Here is a 19,499-nt window from a genome sequence, read left to right as displayed (position 1 = left end):
TGAAGCATGTCAATCTAGATTCTGTCAATACAGTATATGTCCATTAGGACGTGCCTACAAAGACCTAGATAATGTTGATGTAGTATATGTCCATTAGGACGTGCCTACAAAGACCTAGATAATGTTGATATAGTATATGTCCATTAGGACATGCCTACAAAGACCTAGATAATGTTGATATAGTATACGTCCATTAGGACATGCTTCCAAAGACCTAGATAATGTCGATTATACCGGTAGTATACGTCCATTAGGACGTGCCTACAAAGACCTAGATAATGTTGACATAGTATATGTCCATTAGGACGTGCTTACAAAGACCTAGATAATGTTGATATAGTATATGTCCATTAGGACGTGCCTCCAGAGACCTAGATAATGTTGACATAGTATATGTCCATTAGGACGTGCCTCCAAAGACCTAGATAATGTTGATATAGTATATGTCCATTAGGACATGCCTACAAAGACCTAGATAATGTTGATATAGTATACGTCCATTAGGACATGCTTCCAAAGACCTAGATAATGTCGATTATACCGGTAGTATACGTCCATTAGGACGTGCCTACAAAGACCTAGATAATGTTGACATAGTATATGTCCATTAGGACATGCTTACAAAGACCTAGATAATGTTGATATAGTATATGTCCATTAGGACGTGCCTCCAGAGACCTAGATAATGTTGACATAGTATATGTCCATTAGGACGTGCCTACAAAGACCTAGATAATGTTGACATAGTATATGTCCATTAGGACGTGCTTACAAAGACCTAGATAATGTTGATATAGTATATGTCCATTAGGACGTGCCTCCAGAGACCTAGATAATGTTGACATAGTATATGTCCATTAGGACGTGCCTCCAAAGACCTAGATAATGTTGATGTAGTATATGTCCATTTGGACATGCCTACAAAGACCTAGATAATGTTGATATAGTATATGTCCATTAGGACGTGCCTCCAAAGACCTAGATAATGTTGATATAGTATACGTTCATTAGGACATGCCTCCAAAGACCTAGATAATGTTGATATAGTATACGTCCATTAGGACATGCTTCCAAAGACCTAGATAATGTTGATATACCGGCAGTATACGTCCATTAGGACATGCTTCCAAAGACCTAGATAATGTTGATATAGTATTATGTCCATTAGGATGTGCCTCCAAAGACCTAGATAATGTTGATGTAGTATATGTCCATTTGGACGTGCTTCCAAAGACCTAGATAATGTTGATATAGTATATGTCTATTAGGACGTGCCTCCAAAGACCTAGATAATGTTGATATAGTATACGTCCATTAGGACATGCTTCCAAAGACCTAGATAATGTCGATTATACCGGTAGTATACGTCCATTAGGACATGCTTCCAAAGACCTAGATAATGTTGATATAGTATATGTCCATTTGGATGTGCTTCCAAATTCCTAGATAATGTTGATATAGTATACGTCCATTAGGACATGCTTCCAAAGACCTAGATAATGTCGATTATACCGGTAGTATACGTCCATTAGGACGTGCCTCCAAAGACCTAGATAATGTTGATACAGTATATGTCCATTAGGACGTGCCTCCAAAGACCTAGATTCTGTCAATACAGTATATGTCCATTAGGACGTGCCTCCAAAGACCTAGATAATGTTGATATAGTATATGTCTATTTGGATGTGCTTCCAAATTCCTAGATAATGTTGACATAGTATATGTCCATTAGGACGTGCCTACAAAGACCTAGATAATGTTGACATAGTATATGTCCATTAGGACGTGCCTACAAAGACCTAGATAATGTTGATATAGTATATGTCCATTAGGACGTGCCTCCAGAGACCTAGATAATGTTGATATAGTATATGTCCATTAGGACGTGCCTCCAAAGACCTACATAATGTTGACAGAGTATATGTCCATTAGGACGTGCCTCCAAAGACCTAGATAATGTTGACATAGTATATGTCCATTAGGACGTGCCTCCAAAGACCTAGATAATGTTGATATAGTATATGTCCATTAGGACGTGCCTCCAAAGACCTACATAATGTTGACAGAGTATATGTCCATTAGGACGTGCCTCCAAAGACCTAGATAATGTTGACATAGTATATGTCCATTAGGACGTGCCTCCAAAGACCTAGATAATGTTGACATAGTATATGTCCATTAGGACGTGCCTCCAAAGACCTACATAATGTTGACAGAGTATATGTCCATTAGGACGTGCCTCCAAAGACCTAGATAATGTTGACATAGTATATGTCCATTAGGACGTGCCTCCAGAGACCTAGATAATGTTGACATAGTATATGTCCATTAGGATGCGCCTCCAAAGACCTAGATAATGTTGATATAGTATATGTCCATTAGGACATGCTTCCAAAGACCTAAATTCTGTCAATACAGTCAGTATACATCCATTAGGATGTACCTCCAAAGACCTAGATTATGTCAGTACAGTATAGGTCCATCTGGCAATGATTTCAGAGACCTAAATTCTGTCAATATATTACATGTCTATTAGGACGTACCTCCAAAGACCTAGATTCTGTCGATACAGTATACGTTTATTAGGGCACTTGCAAAGACCTAGATAGATAGATAGATAGATAGATAGATAGATAGACAGACAGACAGACATATAGACAGATAGAAAGATAGATAGATAGATATTGCAGAATTATATTTGTAAAGAACAAGATTAAGCAGAGAGACTTTCAATTTGTCTTTCAAAATTACAGAGGTATGGAATTTATTTTAGTAAATTTGGGAACAGAACTGATATATATTAGAACACAAAAGTAGATGTGTCACATTGAGAAGCAGCTGTTTTGGTTTTGACACAAATTTAGACAAATTACATCTTGTTACAATGCTGTTGAGAATTTTCATCACTGGGGCAACTAGAGGGAACTGTATGTTTATATTCAGAATTCTTGCGACTTCAACAGAATTATATATGAACAGTGTTTAGCTTTTCTAAAATTAAAATATATCCTAGTGAATATTAAAAAACAGGTTTGAAGGAGTCCTATTATGTTTACAAACCTCATTTCTTTATAATGAAAAATGTATACATCTCGTGATATATCATTGTTAAACGTACATACTATACATATATTTGATTTATGTCACATACAAATACTTACATTTACCCTTTGAATGGAGTTCAGATTTACTACAGGCAACTCTTTATTGATCAAGTGAATGAATGAACTCGCATCCTGCCGAGTGTTTCCGTTACAAAATTTAGTTCTATGCCTTTTGTGTCTATTCACAATCACCTTTGCTTATTGATAAGTTGATTCTTTTGTTTTTTGAGTTTCTATTTTTCTTCCCATTGATTAAATCAATATAAAACACACTTAAGATTTAAACATGAAAGATGGTTTTGATGAAGAAACTATAGCACTACAAATACATGGTTTGCTACGCCATTCACATGAATGCTCAGCCATTCATGTACCGACGCATGGAAATTAATACTGAATAGAAACTAAGTGAAAGGACGAACTAACAAGAGGTACTTTAAATATTTTAATATTTTTACAGTTGATCAAAGACAATCATTCTAATTTAATAACAGTACTACCAATCATAAATTTCTCGCTCTGTATTTCTCTTTCTCTCTGGTCGGATTGACTTTAAAACTCTCTCTTTCTCTCTCTTATCCTTTGGTCTGTTTGACTTCACTTTTACCATCATTCATAAAGTCCAGAGACATAGTAGGATGACACAACTGAAAATCCTCTACGCTCATCTTTTCATATGTTTTCACTCATATCTTGCTATGATTACCCAGAGAAAGAGGGTGGGGGGGGGGGGAGGAGGGAAGTGTGGCCTTTGGATGTTTTCATACTTAATTAAAAATAATCGATTTGAAGAACAACAACAGCAACTAAACATGAAATCTATCACCGTATGTGCACCACGTAACCGAGAAATTTACTGCAACTTTGTATCATTGATTGTATAAACACTGTAGATAAATCCTTAGAAAGTGCATACATACTGTTACAACAAAGCATATTCTTGTAGGTTACTTGGTGTAAGTTCAGGTTCAAGGTGTTAATATATCCCAAATTCTTTTTTCTCTCTCACTCCAGATTTCAGCGTAGTTGTTTTTTTTCTGTTATGCATTAGAGAGAAGGGGGAAACATAAAGTTTTTTTTTTTACTAAAGGTCAAATATGCATGTGGTAAAAAAAAAACATAAGATGAATCTTTCCCCTTGCTGTGCCTGATATTAATATTATATTCCTTCAATAACAAAATCCACCTAATTAATCTTTGATTTTCGTTTTTCATCTTGCCGATGAAAGGGGGTTGTGATCACTAAACACAATAATCCGAGAGCTGAACTAATGCAAACATCAAAGTGTTGTACTGCCAATATCAAAGCCAAACATTCCTTCTCGATTGTGGAATACATTCTCTGATGCTCATTTAATTTCTTAGAAAAATAACACACGAATGATCAACACCATTTTTATCTTCTTGCTCCAACCCCAACATCACTCGCATCAATAGACATTTGTAAGAAAAAGGGCCACTTACTGGTTCAAAACCTTTGATCCATATCAGAAGAAAGGAAACAGCCACTTGCCTGTGGACTGGAAATTAAATCCCATGCAACATATGTTTGAAATTCATCACTAAAGAGTTAATTTTTATCTGTAATGCAGGCAGACCAATGATGCAACTGCACAGTATGAATCTTGGCCAAGACCCATTTACTTACATGATGGTAGTGTAATATCTTTTATAAAATGCCAAATGTCTGATTCATTTTTTTTAAAGTGTACACTGCAAAAATTAATGAATGTGTGAATAAAAGGGTCGTATATTTCAAAAATACCTAAATGTTTTGTTCTGAGTCAGAGGAAAAGAACTTGTTTAATATCGCGTAGGAACATATGGAATGTTTCGGAACATAGGAAGATCTCGGCCTGATGTCTTCGAACCCCGTTTCAATCTGTCTTTCCACCCATTGGGAACAAATATATACGTAATTTGGTCTGTATATTATTACATCATTTGACTTGGTTTGTGTTTTTAATCTATAATAGTAAGGCTAGTTTTTAGCAGGTGACCATTACATCTTTCATCAATATTTCACATCTCTCTCTCTAAAAAAAGAAATTATGTCCGTGTGACAACAAAAACGTGCGATGTAAATTAAAATCTTTAAAGAACAAAACAACTTCATTACATTATCATGATCACGTGTCTTTAACATGTGTGTAGCTAATGAGGTAGTGCCTTTAAAAACCTGTCCTCAAAAGAGGCAAGTTTTAGGACTGTTTCTTAATTACAAAATAAATAAAATCGCAATGAGTTAATAAATGTTGGAGTTCATCATTGTACATTCTCTAGTAAAATGCAGGGAAAAATGTTCTTAAAAAAAAAGTAAAATTTAACATGGAGATGCCGGGTCTCGAACCCGGGGCCTTTCGCATGCAAAGCGAACGCTCTACCGCTGAGCTACATCCCCACCAATAAGTACCTTACATTTATCGCTGTCCTATAATCTTGTTTTCATAACTATTTGGATTATAATCAATTACAATTTTCATATAGCAATATTAGTTATCATAACATTGAATTTTGATCAAAGTTTGGTTAGGATAAGAGTTACGATTAGGGCTATGTAATCTTGTTTCCGTTTACGATATCGCGATTTTCAAAGCTTTTCTAGATAGTACCACCCATCGTGCGCTTATATTATTAAAGATATGTGAACAATACGCATTTGAAAATGATACCTAGAATACAACAAATCAGTATGCATGTTGTATGAGCCAACTTCTTTCAAATTACCATCTCCTTCACCTGTACATCTCCTCACAGCTCCGGTAGCCTAATGGTTAGAGCGTCCGCCTCGGATGCAGGAGTTCGTGGGGTCGATCCACGGCCGAGTCATACCAAAGACTTATACAAATGGAACTAACAGCTTCCTCGCATTAAGAGGTTAGTGTTAGGCCTGGTCGGCTTGGTGTCAGGATAATGTGACTAGGCGGAAGACATCATACTACATGTCTGCGGCATGATGCCCCAGTGCTAGACATCACTGTAAACTGACACACCACACATCGTAGCGATATGACTGAAAAACTGTTAAAGTTACGATAACAATCCAAATTACACACACACACAAACACACACACACACACACACACAGTACATCTTAACGCCAATGTTATTACGTATGTCAACAATTATACGTATTTGGGTCATATTTTGAAATCCAATCGGTCAGATAATGAAGATATGATGTTACAGTACCAATTTTTGTGTACTCGAACATACATGCTTCTACGTAAATTTAAGAATTGTTAATTGAATATCATAACTAGATTATTCAAATCTAATCGCTGCACTATGTATTGTACTCCTCTGTGGAAATTTTTTTAAAGACAGTATGGAAAGAAAACTAGTTATTGGTTACAGGGCCGGCGCCAGACCCGGTCAGACTATCTAGCGCCCTGGGCAAGGTTAGTCTAGATTCTGGCGCACCCCCCCCCACCCCCCGGAAAATATCAATTTCCAAATTTATAAACAATAAAAAATTTTAAAAATGCGCCCCCTGAAATCAGCGCCCTAGGCGGCTGCCTAGTTTGCCTATATGGTAGCGCCGGCCCTGATTGGTTATAATAATAGTCTTCGTTTTCTATTAGATCTTCCTAGATGGAACAGTGCCTCCAATATATTTGTAAATTATAATGTATTCACTTTTGATGAAGTAATGAGAAAATATGTCAATGATGACAAGAATATCTAATAGTAAGAACATAGTAGGAACTGTATATTGAAATCTCTTTGGAACTATGACGTTCGTTTAAATTCTCATTATTAGTAGATGGAACAAATTACTCTTTAAATGTGTCAATTAATAACATTCTTAACAATGCAGGCGCAGTTAATAGTTGTAGATTTATCTGTATACTTGTATGTATCATATATATGTTCTTTGATGTTTACAGCGTTTTTACTTTATATCTACCTTACGGATCACTGCCATCTCACCTCTGTCTGCGTGGGTTCGAGTCTAGGATTCGGCCAATGTGGATATGTGAGAAAGCTTGCCAGTAGCTTCTCGTCGGTCGGTGGTTCTTCCCGGTGTTTTCCCGTGTTCTTCCTCCACCATTTATACTGGCCGCCATGCATAGCCTATAGTGTGCTGAAAAATGGGGTTAAACCCCACAACAACAACAACAACAACTTTATATTTTAATTTAGATGTATGGGCTATGTAATTTGAAATTAAAAAAAATATATTATCTTATCTTATATATACGGGTTGACCATATGTTATTAGTTTTTCATCAACATACTTTTTCGACTTCCATGCGTGTTTCAAGCAACGTTCCCTCTGAGCAAATGATACATGCACGCGCTGCATTGTGCTAGCATTAGGTCTCACTGGATAGTTTCGTATTTTGACATCCCTAATTTTTAAGGTAGAAAGCATGAACCTAATTATCACAAGCCTAGCATTTATAAATTCACACATAAGCTAAATCTATAATGTGATTTAGATTTAATTTGAGCTGGGCTTGGAAATAGATTGGCTTGTCGGTGATAGCCTGTCACAGTTAAGGTGGCAGGGTCCAGTTTCGTAATTTGGCCCCTGGCAAATTTCTTAACTTAAGGCTATGGTGTGACTTTTTCAGCTATTATTGTTTACTATTTATAGATATGGATATATTTGTGAACTAGGTGTTTTGGGCTTGTGTTGTTCTTGAAATTGATGTCAGTCATGTACACCTTCCATAGTTGCTCTGCAGTATGTTGATAGTGAAATACCAATAGTTGGCTAGGAAGAAGAGCTAGCCTCCCATAGCAGTAGACACGTGGGTTCAAGGCAAGCCGAGTATCTCAAAAACGGCTTGGATGACAACTATTCTGAATTGCATCAAACTATTTAGTAGACAATGTTTTTCAAAAGTTTCGTCCAGGGAAAGGGTTTGCGTTTGCACTGTGAGTACTACATGCTGTCAAAAATGGCATTTGGATGTGAAAAATGCAGGTATAAAATAGGGGTTGGGGTGCATAAACCTCTTCTGCTATGAACTGCCATTGACTTCTCTGGTCAAGTGAATACTATTCTTATGCTCTGTTTTAATACAGGTATCTAAAAATATGGACCTTTTTGACCTCACTTGTGTATTTGATTTTTTATGATTTTTTATACTAGGTCACTGATTGCGGCATTAAATTTGTACATAAAAACTGGACCCTGCCCCCTTAAGGAAAATTGATCATTTTTTGATGGTGCAGTCAGCCACATCTATTACACTTTTCTGTTTCTTTGTGTATATTTAAATAATTTTTATGCATTAGCTTTATTATATCTCCTTCCTTTTTCCATATATTACATAGTGTTGTGTGTGATGCTCTTTGGAGAGGGAGGTAACTGTGTTTTGTACCTCCATGTGAGGACTGTTTACATCATGACAAAGTAGCATATTTTGGATATAACTTACTAAATATGAGAACAAAATGGTAACCATAATGTATAGTCTTGCACTTTCTGTAGCTGTCAAGGTTTTGCACCTCTATTTTTATGAATACTATTCACATTTCAATACAGACACACCTAAACAATTGCATAGCATGTCAACATGTATTCTTTAAAGTAATTTAACTCCACAGGAGCAGATAGAATTCAGAGGAATCATACATAAACATACTGTTGTGAATATTGAATGTCACCAGTGGAATAGTCTTAGAAATAATGATGCATATGGCATATTACTTGGTATATTTTGGTGAGAAGAATGAAAGTTTTAGCACACCGACATAGTTTCTACCTTCATGACCCCACTCTGAAGTTGACATAAGAGATTCATATCTCACACTTGGGTGATAGTAGAAAATGTTTCAGTGTTATGTATATATCTTGAAATTTCTAGGTTCAGTTAACAAAGGGGGAAAAGCTTAAAATTAAGTGGCAGCTTCATGCATTTGACAATGCACATACAGTTTCTCCTCTGAAAGTCTTATGTTTTCACTGAATGTTAAAAGTACATCAGTATCACTTGTTTCTTTTCTTTTTGCAGGTGTCAGTTTGCATAGTGAGAGATTAGGATTAATCAGTTAGTCATGCTGAAAGAAACAATAGCTTCAATCTCATCCAGATAGTCATTCTGATCTAAGTGCACAAGAGAGTGACTTTGACGGACAGACTTAGCTTCTGCAGTTGTTTTATGGTACGTGCTTATCAAAAGCCAAGCCGGTGATATGCTTTTTACCTTGAACTGGATTTTCCACTATAAATATTTGTTCTATACCTTATCTTATTATTTACTATGATTTTGTAAACTCCAGAAAACATTAAAGTCAGTTGTAAGTAAATTAGTGTCTGAGAAGAAATTTCTCTGTTAAACTGTATTGAGTAATTTGTATATGTATGGTCAATTTCATTGGCTATGTATCAATGAATTTATTTGATATGTCACTCCTTGTAAGTTTTAGGGTCCTACACATCAGTATATCAATATTCCAGCATTGTCTAATGTTAATTGATTAAACTTTGACTTTTCCAGACTAGCTAGACTTGTGTTGCGATTACCCCCCCCCCCCCAATATACACTCACACAACACTGATGTTGCTATTAGCATCTCCAGAATGATAATGAAAAGTTAGGAACCACTTCTTTTATATCAGTCTAAGAGTACTTCTAAAGTTCATGATTTACTTAAATGTGTGATTTCTTTAAGTTTGCTAGAAGAGTTTAGAGAAACTTTTCACTTCTGTCACTGACACCTAACATAGCATTTCTGTTATTCCCTCCTAAAATGTATAACTTCCAGATCTCTTCCTGACATTCATGAAACATTGTAAAGGAATTTTGATTTTGTACTGATGCTATGGTGGTAAACAAAGACCAAGAGCATTGTAGGTTGCAAACAATTTGAAATCTTTCAAGAAATGCAGTCAGTCATAATTCACAATGTAAATAATGCAGTGCTTTTTGCCGCAAAGAGGTAACTTTTTTAAAAGCATAATACCATTTTTAGTTTTGTGCACAAAAAGTTTTCCTTTATACCATTGTACTAGATAATGTCTAAATATGTGATATGTACACAACTTTTGACATAAGCCATTTTGAGCCAAACCCTTAAGGTGGCAGGGTCCAGTTTCGTAATTTGGCCCCTGGCAAATTTCTTAACTTAAGGCTATGGTGTGACTTTTTCAGCTATTATTGTTTACTATTTATAGATATGGATATATTTGTGAACTAGGTGTTTTGGGCTTGTGTTGTTCTTGAAATTGATGTCAGTCATGTACACCTTCCATAGTTGCTCTGCAGTATGTTGATAGTGAAATACCAATAGTTGGCTAGGAAGAAGAGCTAGCCTCCCATAGCAGTAGACACGTGGGTTCAAGGCAAGCCGAGTATCTCAAAAACGGCTTGGATGACAACTATTCTGAATTGCATCAAACTATTTAGTAGACAATGTTTTTCAAAAGTTTCGTCCAGGGAAAGGGTTTGCGTTTGCACTGTGAGTACTACATGCTGTCAAAAATGGCATTTGGATGTGAAAAATGCAGGTATAAAATAGGGGTTGGGGTGCATAAACCTCTTCTGCTATGAACTGCCATTGACTTCTCTGGTCAAGTGAATACTATTCTTATGCTCTGTTTTAATACAGGTATCTAAAAATATGGACCTTTTTGACCTCACTTGTGTATTTGATTTTTTATGATTTTTTATACTAGGTCACTGATTGCGGCATTAAATTTGTACATAAAAACTGGACCCTGCCCCCTTAAGGAAAATTGATCATTTTTTGATGGTGCAGTCAGCCACATCTATTACACTTTTCTGTTTCTTTGTGTATATTTAAATAATTTTTATGCATTAGCTTTATTATATCTCCTTCCTTTTTCCATATATTACATAGTGTTGTGTGTGATGCTCTTTGGAGAGGGAGGTAACTGTGTTTTGTACCTCCATGTGAGGACTGTTTACATCATGACAAAGTAGCATATTTTGGATATAACTTACTAAATATGAGAACAAAATGGTAACCATAATGTATAGTCTTGCACTTTCTGTAGCTGTCAAGGTTTTGCACCTCTATTTTTATGAATACTATTCACATTTCAATACAGACACACCTAAACAATTGCATAGCATGTCAACATGTATTCTTTAAAGTAATTTAACTCCACAGGAGCAGATAGAATTCAGAGGAATCATACATAAACATACTGTTGTGAATATTGAATGTCACCAGTGGAATAGTCTTAGAAATAATGATGCATATGGCATATTACTTGGTATATTTTGGTGAGAAGAATGAAAGTTTTAGCACACCGACATAGTTTCTACCTTCATGACCCCACTCTGAAGTTGACATAAGAGATTCATATCTCACACTTGGGTGATAGTAGAAAATGTTTCAGTGTTATGTATATATCTTGAAATTTCTAGGTTCAGTTAACAAAGGGGGAAAAGCTTAAAATTAAGTGGCAGCTTCATGCATTTGACAATGCACATACAGTTTCTCCTCTGAAAGTCTTATGTTTTCACTGAATGTTAAAAGTACATCAGTATCACTTGTTTCTTTTCTTTTTGCAGGTGTCAGTTTGCATAGTGAGAGATTAGGATTAATCAGTTAGTCATGCTGAAAGAAACAATAGCTTCAATCTCATCCAGATAGTCATTCTGATCTAAGTGCACAAGAGAGTGACTTTGACGGACAGACTTAGCTTCTGCAGTTGTTTTATGGTACGTGCTTATCAAAAGCCAAGCCGGTGATATGCTTTTTACCTTGAACTGGATTTTCCACTATAAATATTTGTTCTATACCTTATCTTATTATTTACTATGATTTTGTAAACTCCAGAAAACATTAAAGTCAGTTGTAAGTAAATTAGTGTCTGAGAAGAAATTTCTCTGTTAAACTGTATTGAGTAATTTGTATATGTATGGTCAATTTCATTGGCTATGTATCAATGAATTTATTTGATATGTCACTCCTTGTAAGTTTTAGGGTCCTACACATCAGTATATCAATATTCCAGCATTGTCTAATGTTAATTGATTAAACTTTGACTTTTCCAGACTAGCTAGACTTGTGTTGCGATTACCCCCCCCCCAATATACACTCACACAACACTGATGTTGCTATTAGCATCTCCAGAATGATAATGAAAAGTTAGGAACCACTTCTTTTATATCAGTCTAAGAGTACTTCTAAAGTTCATGATTTACTTAAATGTGTGATTTCTTTAAGTTTGCTAGAAGAGTTTAGAGAAACTTTTCACTTCTGTCACTGACACCTAACATAGCATTTCTGTTATTCCCTCCTAAAATGTATAACTTCCAGATCTCTTCCTGACATTCATGAAACATTGTAAAGGAATTTTGATTTTGTACTGATGCTATGGTGGTAAACAAAGACCAAGAGCATTGTAGGTTGCAAACAATTTGAAATCTTTCAAGAAATGCAGTCAGTCATAATTCACAATGTAAATAATGCAGTGCTTTTTGCCGCAAAGAGGTAACTTTTTTAAAAGCATAATACCATTTTTAGTTTTGTGCACAAAAAGTTTTCCTTTATACCATTGTACTAGATAATGTCTAAATATGTGATATGTACACAACTTTTGACATAAGCCATTTTGAGCCAAACCCTTAAGGTGGCAGGGTCCAGTTTCGTAATTTGGCCCCTGGCAAATTTCTTAACTTAAGGCTATGGTGTGACTTTTTCAGCTATTATTGTTTACTATTTATAGATATGGATATATTTGTGAACTAGGTGTTTTGGGCTTGTGTTGTTCTTGAAATTGATGTCAGTCATGTACACCTTCCATAGTTGCTCTGCAGTATGTTGATAGTGAAATACCAATAGTTGGCTAGGAAGAAGAGCTAGCCTCCCATAGCAGTAGACACGTGGGTTCAAGGCAAGCCGAGTATCTCAAAAACGGCTTGGATGACAACTATTCTGAATTGCATCAAACTATTTAGTAGACAATGTTTTTCAAAAGTTTCGTCCAGGGAAAGGGTTTGCGTTTGCACTGTGAGTACTACATGCTGTCAAAAATGGCATTTGGATGTGAAAAATGCAGGTATAAAATAGGGGTTGGGGTGCATAAACCTCTTCTGCTATGAACTGCCATTGACTTCTCTGGTCAAGTGAATACTATTCTTATGCTCTGTTTTAATACAGGTATCTAAAAATATGGACCTTTTTGACCTCACTTGTGTATTTGATTTTTTATGATTTTTTATACTAGGTCACTGATTGCGGCATTAAATTTGTACATAAAAACTGGACCCTGCCCCCTTAAGGAAAATTGATCATTTTTTGATGGTGCAGTCAGCCACATCTATTACACTTTTCTGTTTCTTTGTGTATATTTAAATAATTTTTATGCATTAGCTTTATTATATCTCCTTCCTTTTTCCATATATTACATAGTGTTGTGTGTGATGCTCTTTGGAGAGGGAGGTAACTGTGTTTTGTACCTCCATGTGAGGACTGTTTACATCATGACAAAGTAGCATATTTTGGATATAACTTACTAAATATGAGAACAAAATGGTAACCATAATGTATAGTCTTGCACTTTCTGTAGCTGTCAAGGTTTTGCACCTCTATTTTTATGAATACTATTCACATTTCAATACAGACACACCTAAACAATTGCATAGCATGTCAACATGTATTCTTTAAAGTAATTTAACTCCACAGGAGCAGATAGAATTCAGAGGAATCATACATAAACATACTGTTGTGAATATTGAATGTCACCAGTGGAATAGTCTTAGAAATAATGATGCATATGGCATATTACTTGGTATATTTTGGTGAGAAGAATGAAAGTTTTAGCACACCGACATAGTTTCTACCTTCATGACCCCACTCTGAAGTTGACATAAGAGATTCATATCTCACACTTGGGTGATAGTAGAAAATGTTTCAGTGTTATGTATATATCTTGAAATTTCTAGGTTCAGTTAACAAAGGGGGAAAAGCTTAAAATTAAGTGGCAGCTTCATGCATTTGACAATGCACATACAGTTTCTCCTCTGAAAGTCTTATGTTTTCACTGAATGTTAAAAGTACATCAGTATCACTTGTTTCTTTTCTTTTTGCAGGTGTCAGTTTGCATAGTGAGAGATTAGGATTAATCAGTTAGTCATGCTGAAAGAAACAATAGCTTCAATCTCATCCAGATAGTCATTCTGATCTAAGTGCACAAGAGAGTGACTTTGACGGACAGACTTAGCTTCTGCAGTTGTTTTATGGTACGTGCTTATCAAAAGCCAAGCCGGTGATATGCTTTTTACCTTGAACTGGATTTTCCACTATAAATATTTGTTCTATACCTTATCTTATTATTTACTATGATTTTGTAAACTCCAGAAAACATTAAAGTCAGTTGTAAGTAAATTAGTGTCTGAGAAGAAATTTCTCTGTTAAACTGTATTGAGTAATTTGTATATGTATGGTCAATTTCATTGGCTATGTATCAATGAATTTATTTGATATGTCACTCCTTGTAAGTTTTAGGGTCCTACACATCAGTATATCAATATTCCAGCATTGTCTAATGTTAATTGATTAAACTTTGACTTTTCCAGACTAGCTAGACTTGTGTTGCGATTACCCCCCCCCCCAATATACACTCACACAACACTGATGTTGCTATTAGCATCTCCAGAATGATAATGAAAAGTTAGGAACCACTTCTTTTATATCAGTCTAAGAGTACTTCTAAAGTTCATGATTTACTTAAATGTGTGATTTCTTTAAGTTTGCTAGAAGAGTTTAGAGAAACTTTTCACTTCTGTCACTGACACCTAGCAGCAGAGGGGGCGAATCGGACATTTTGTCCAATCGTTATTTGGCTTAATTAATACTTTCTGCAACTCAACGATCTAGTGTCGTCAGCGCCTGGTAAAAAAAAAACGACGACGTCGTTGGGGGATCGTCGCGTCGTCATTTGGTTTAATTAACACCTTCTGCGCGCCGATCCCCAGTGTCGTCAGCGTCCGGTAAGCACATCGACGACCGCGTCGATGTCATTGCCCCCCCTGCTGCTAAGTGGTTATTTACAATGAAAATTATTTACAACTAACCGAATATTTGGTCAAGTCCGATACGATATCGTGTCCGAGGATCATGTAAATTTATCGTTACAAATCCATGTGGGGTCGACTGAGCATGACTAAAAAAGTTTCGAAAACCATTAAAGTCCATGTCACCGCCGCACCATGACTGCCAAATATTTCGTAGCGTGTGTGTATCAACGCCGTTGAATACAGCAAGAATATTACAGTTGTCTCTGATTACTTTTGGAATCTGAGTGTATCGTTGAGTGACATATATCACGTCAGTGTTTTTATGCCTGCCTCTGGAAAATATCCTAGCTGGGTTTTTTTGATTGTCTAACATAACATCATCGTACACGACTAGATTGTTAACGTCGCCATCAATATCATCGATACCTGGTGCATCATTGATATCTGTAATAAACTCGATGACATTTTTTTTAGCGATCGCTGATGCATTCTCGTTGAAATCTTTCAACACCTCGTAGCATCGTTGATCATCTACGCTAGGAGCAACCAAATACAACTTATCCCACTTCATCCATCTCATTATTAAATTGAGTAACAATTGCGTCTTGCCGGATCCAGATGGTCCGATGATAATCATCCGGATCGAGTTTGGTAACGCTGCAACATGCTTAACTGGTTCTCTCGTTTTAGTTGCCGAAAAATCAATTATATTCATATCTCTATACATAAATTATGGATCTATATTGTGTGAAGTGTAGAGTGCGTACTGGCACAAATGATATGACAACCGTTACAACAAGAAATAATAGATCGGCGCTTACTGGTAAGTGTGTACAATGCGGTACAAAGAAATTTAGATTTATTTCTATTAAACCCGGGGATGCTTTAAAAAAAAGCGAGGAGGTGATATTGCAGCCAAGTTATCAAAACTCCCCGGAACCCCGTGGGCAAAGTATCCAGGAGAAAAGCACCTCCCAGGATATAGCTACTGTGGCCCCGGAACACGATTAGATATCAGACTCGATGATCAAAATCAGCCCAAACCCGGTGAGTATCCAATAAACGCTATCGACGAAGCATGTCGGATACATGATATAGCTTATCGTAGCGGTGATCTGCAACAGCGTCATATCGCGGATGTAAAATTAATTCACGCATTAAATGCTATTCCTGATAAATCCGTCAAAGAAAAATTGGCCTCATGGTTGGTAAAATCGGCTATGAAAGGTAAATTAATGATTGGAAGCGGAGCTTCTCGCGCTGGTAATTGAAAACGCTAGCGTTTATAATAACAACATGGAATCCATCTATTATTCTCCGAGAGGATACTGGAAGGGGAAGGCCGCAATTGGTAAGCTTGCAAGCGCTGCAAAGGTAACAAAGACCACTGCGGCTAATTGGTTATCCAAACAGGCTATATGGCAAATCTATCTACCACCGCCTAAACAAATCAACTTCTCGCGCTTTGATGTCAGCGTACCTAATGAAGTTCATCAGGCTGATATATTATTTCTGCCGCATGACAACGGTTACAAATACGCGCTAACCGTAGTTGATGTTGCGAGTCGATACAAACAAGCGGAGCCGTTAAAAACAAAGTCGGCAACTGAAGTAGCCGCTGCGTTTGAAAGAATTTATCGAAGAGGCCCTCTGCGCTGGCCAAATCTATTACAAGTTGATCCTGGTAGTGAATTTCGCGGCGCTGTTTTATCAACGCTGAAACATCATAGCGTCGCGATACGACGAGGTCATACTGCGCTACATCGTGATCAGGCAATTGTTGAACGATTCAATCGGACTCTCGCTGAACGGTTATTTGGATATCAATACGCGAAGGAATTCATCCAAGAAAAACGATCTCGTGAATGGGTTAAAAGGTTGTCAGGCGTAATTGCAGCGTTAAATAACGAGATTACCCGAGCAATCAACATGAAGCCCAGCGACGCGATTAAATACGAGTATATACCCGGAAAATCAAAAATAAATAGCGTTTCCAAGCCGATTCTTGGCGATGTCACTGTTAGATATCTATATGAACCAGGAGAGCTTGAAGGCGGTAAAAAAAGAGCTACTGATCCTATCTGGAGTGTTACCACACATAACATATCAACGATAACACGATCAACTGGTAGACCACCGATCTACAGACTGGATTCAACTGCTCCTCAGCGCGGATTTACACGCGAGCAACTACAAGTGATACCTAACGATACTCAATTACCCCCGCGTGGTCTTAACTAGCGCCGTTGCGTCTATTGCACTCAAGACAGGTCAACCTCACATTGTTTTTGACATGACCGAGACTGTTATCGATCCTGTCCACGGTAAATTGGCGAGTGTCTTTATCCGAATAACGCCAACTCATTATACAATTGCAACTCGCGCAGTGATTATTCTGTTGTTGTCGTAGCGAGATTATTAATTCGGCATCAATATCAAAACGCCGCTGTTTTTTTTTATCCTGTTGGCGGTAACCCGAGAGTTTTCTATCAATGACGCTTGTATCGATGGTGACCTTGTCGCCGGCTTCGTCACCGGCTCCGTCAACAACAATTCTTCGAAGCTGATTCATTCTCCGTACTCTGGACACTGCAAGATAGACTAGATTTGACCATTCGATGCGATTATCAACTATCCAAACAATTGTATCCGTGATGGTCAGTCCCTGCGAGGAGTGTATTGTTGTTGCGTATCCTAGCGTCCACGGGGATTTATCAGCACGTAGCGCGTCCTCGACGACACCGATATCAACGAGCACGATATCATTCAGCACGAGAATTTGTTTTTTTGTCCCTGACGCTGTCGGGCCCGGGATTTCAACTTCAATGTTCTGCCGCCGTGTGTCCGCGGGTCTATAACATAACGGTACTGGACGCGTTGGAAACTTTTCCTTATGCAACGTAAACAACTTCCGCTGAAGTGTGTCTCTGACTATCTTTCTACTCGCTACAATTAAATCGTTTGGTCTCCATGTTTCCCAGAATTCATTTAACGGCGTTTCCGGAATCACCTCGCGAATTATTTCACACTGAACTCTATCCGGCTGTAATCTGATTAATTTCTTAACCTCGCGCAGTTGTTCATCAAGTGCTCGGTAATCAGTATCGGTTTCTTCATAATAGTCCACAAAACCCCTTAACCAATCATGTGGACCCTCGCCGACAAATGGTGGTGGTTGGCCATGGTCGCCACACATGATTACCGCTGTATTCGCGCGCAGCAACCACTCAAGAAACATTTGTAAAGTATCTAACGAAACAGTACATATCTCATCCCAGATGATAATATCGGGAATAAATTTTTCACCCATTCGATCAGGAGTCCACTCACCGCCGCTGTATCGAAAAAAGCTGTGATAAGTAACGGCGTCAACATTTCGTTGTTTTATCTCTCGCGCTAGTCTATGGGTCGGTGTAAGCACGATTATACTTGCCCGCGTTCGAAATAATTCAATTGCCCGAGTCGTCTTTCCGGACCCGCCACAGCCGCTTAAATAAACCGTCTTGTGTCTACAAATTGGATCAGAACACGATGGTGCATTAGACCATTCTGACAATTTATCACCGCGTAAGTAGTTGTTCTCAACGGTGACATCTGCTGACGGGGAATAATCGCGTCGTATTTCATTTTTAATTCTCCATGTACCCCAACTCTCGTCCGGACTAGTAAACTCGGCTACGTTTTCCTTATACGCTACGTTAACATAAAACGAATCAACGGCTACTCTAACCGCGGTATCGGGGAATCTATTTATCATCGAGAATAAATTGATAGCGGCATAACCCAGCATAGACGCCCTCAAATGTGGATACGCCGGGCTGTCTCCATCGCTGTAGGTAACAACTGTACCCAACCTCGTTCCATTGGACAAGAAAGCTGTTTTGCAGTTCACGTATCTATTTTTTGCCACTGCGTCCTTGATTACGAAATCATATTCTGCGTCATCTATAATCAGCCGTGAGCAATATCGTTTGTAGTCGCAGTTTTTTCCACCTTGTGTGAACTTACCGATTATTCTTCTACCGAGATCTTTTGCCTCGCGGTTTCGTTGGTTAAATATCCTCCTGGACCATTCGATGATATATTCCTCGTCGGCATCAATGTTTTTTCTGGACTCGTCAATTATGCTATCTAGACGCTCCGGTTCTGGTAACCAGACTTCAGTCTGTGCCCGGTATGATATAATCGCGTCACTGACAATCAACGAAACTAGCATTTTACGATCAATCATATACCGTAGCAGCGCTATTGGCAGCCACTTCTTTTCAGCCATGTGTCTACCGATCCAAATATAGCAACAGCGATGGAGTCCTGCCGCGAATTCAAATGATACTATGCGAGCGAATCCGGTTAAATCAAAATCAGGCAGTGGTCCATTAATAGCAACACGAGTCATTTCATGTCTGGGGTGTCCAAATCGTTTGAAATACTCAGCGGCGGATCC

The 19,499-nt window shown here is 37.5% G+C and overlaps 1 long non-coding RNA gene and 1 other non-coding gene across 2 annotated transcripts; one reads left to right on the top strand and one right to left on the bottom strand.

Moving 5' to 3' along the window:
* Window positions 1-5,433: 5,433 nt before the first annotated feature.
* Trnaa-ugc (transfer RNA alanine (anticodon UGC)) lies at window positions 5,434-5,505 on the bottom strand. Its single transcript has one exon. It is a non-coding gene; the product is annotated as a tRNA-Ala (tRNA).
* Window positions 5,506-8,020: 2,515 nt separating this feature from the next.
* Window positions 8,021-14,618, top strand: LOC149775488 (uncharacterized). The gene is made up of 4 exons (XR_016416510.1): window positions 8,021-8,040; window positions 9,074-9,223; window positions 11,603-11,752; window positions 14,129-14,618. It is a non-coding gene; the product is annotated as an uncharacterized LOC149775488 (long non-coding RNA).
* Window positions 14,619-19,499: the final 4,881 nt, after the last annotated feature.

This window comes from Sinohyriopsis cumingii, chromosome 19, assembly GCF_028554795.1.
Source record: "Sinohyriopsis cumingii isolate HCF-2022 chromosome 19, ASM2855479v2, whole genome shotgun sequence".
NCBI lineage: Eukaryota > Metazoa > Mollusca > Bivalvia > Unionida > Unionidae > Sinohyriopsis > Sinohyriopsis cumingii.
Note: the sequence above shows the minus strand (reverse complement) of the source record. Positions and strands in the feature narration are given on the sequence as shown.